Consider the following 2,342-nt stretch of genomic DNA (forward strand, 5'->3'; position numbering starts at 1 on the left):
TGTGTGTGCGTGACTGCTGAGGTCATGTTTTTAAAAATCATGGCTTCAAAGCATACACTTCGGCTGCAAAATGTGCAATTAAGATGTCGTAAAAGTAAGATTGAACTTAATTCCAACCATGTATATTGTTCACCCGAGTAGGGCTAATAAAACTTTGTCTACATAAAGATGTTTCCCGGGGGGGGGGGACGACACTGAATTTAGTCAGATGGTCATAACCCACTTAGTAGGGTAGAGATGATGTGGTTAATGAGAGGAGCCAGGGCTTGAAGTAGTCAGGTGTTGAGGTTTTCACAGCTTTACCTTGATTGGCTGGAAGGTGAGCGTGAAGCTGCTTCTGAAGAAAAAGAGCCAGCGATGCTGCATTATTCCGACAGGGCATCTGGAAAAAGCTCTACCCAATGTCTGGCAAGTAATCCTGTGTTTGCTACCTCCAGTGAAAAATGGGTTTTGACCAGAGATGAGTTTTGCTTGATTGGAGATTTTAAAAATGATCGTTAAGGGTTAAAGTGTTTTATTTTAGTGTTAAACATTATTTAGCTGGCAACTGTAAGCTAATTTTTTTGTATGATGCTGAAGTTAGTTTAATCCTACGCTTGCAAGAAAGTTCGTTTTGGTATATCGTATCCCTCCTTGTGAATGGAGTCACTCTTGGAGTGAAGTAAAATACTGTTCCAGTATCCTAACCACAATTGGGGCCTGGTCCAGGGTGGTAATAGGAGGATGTGTACCACTTTGCCATGTTTCCATGGCTTGGTCCTCTTTTCCCCCCATCCTCACTTGTCCTTTCAATGAGAAGTATTCATGTTGCACTCTACCCAGTTTGAGGGCTTTTTGCATTTTGTACAATTGGAAAAAACTCTAATGAAAAGATATTTTAAAAATAAGAGAGGCTAGTTTCTCTTTTCCTCCCCTTCCTGGTCGGTGTAAACACGATGGGCTGAACGGCATATTTCTTAACCAGAATATTTCTGTGGTTCTATGGTTAAGTGTTGGCCCCAGGACATTACAAGGAACTCCGCACGGCTCCCGACACGTTGTCCAAATGGGATCGTTGAACAAGAGAAGGCAGATAGGGCTCCCATTCCCTGTCTCGCCCAAAGGACAGAACCACCGACGGCACGGTGCTCCCTCGGCGCTGTCTGACAGTGCAGCGCTCCCTCAGCACTGACCCTCCGACGACGCAGCGCTCCCTCAGCACTGACCCTCCGACGACGCGGTGCTCCCTCAGCACTGACCCTCCGACACAGCGGTGCTCCCTCAGCACTGACCCTCCGACACAGCGGTGCTCCCTCAGCACTGACCCTCCGACACAGCGGTGCTCCCTCAGTGCTGACCCTCCGACACAGCGGTGCTCCCTCAGTGCTGACCCTCCGACACAGCGGTGCTCCCTCAGCACTGACCCTCCGACACAGCGGTGCTCCCTCAGCACTGACCCTCCGACACAGCGGTGCTCCCTCAGCACTGACCCTCCGACACAGCGGTGCTCCCTCAGCACTGACCCTCCGTGACGCGGTGCTCCCTCAGTGCTGACCCTCCGACACAGCGGTGCTCCCTCAGCACTGACCCTCCGTGACGCGGTGCTCCCTCAGCACTGACCCTCCGACACAGCGGTGCTCCCTGGCGCAGACCCTCCGTGACACGGTGCTCCCTCAGTGCTGACCCTCCGATGACATGGTGCTCCCTCAGTGCTGACCCTCCGATGACACGGTGCTCCCTCAGTGCTGACCCTCCGATGACATGGTGCTCCCTCAGTGCTGACCCTCCGATGACATGGTGCTCCCTCAGCACTGACGCTCCGACGACGCGGTGCTCCCTCAGTGCTGACCCTCCGATGACGCGGTGCTCCCTCAGTGCTGACTCTGACAGTGCGGCGCTCCCTCAGCACTGACCCTCCGCGACGCGGTGCTCCCTCAGCACTGACCCTCCGATGTCGCGGTGCTCCCTCAGTGCTGACCCTCCGCGACGCGGTGCTCCCTCAGCACTGACCCTCCGCGACGCGGTGCTCCCTCAGCACTGACCCTCCGCGACGCGGTGCTCCCTCAGCACTGACGCTCCGACGACGTGGTGCTCCCTCAGCACTGACGCTCCGATGACGCAGTGCTCCCTCAGCACTGACGCTCCGACGACGCGGTGCTCCCTCAGCACTGACGCTCCGACGACGTGGTGCTCCCTCAGTGCTGACCCTCCGACGACGCAGTGCTCCCTCAGTGCTGACCCTCCGACGACGCGGTGCTCCCTCAGCACTGACCCTCCGATGTCGCGGTGCTCCCTCAGTGCTGACCCTCCGACTGCGCGGTGCTCCCTCAGCACTGACCCTCCGTGACGCGGTGCTCCCTCAG

Source organism: Scyliorhinus canicula, chromosome 20 (genome assembly GCF_902713615.1).
Source record: "Scyliorhinus canicula chromosome 20, sScyCan1.1, whole genome shotgun sequence".
NCBI classification, from domain to species: Eukaryota; Metazoa; Chordata; class Chondrichthyes; order Carcharhiniformes; family Scyliorhinidae; genus Scyliorhinus; species Scyliorhinus canicula.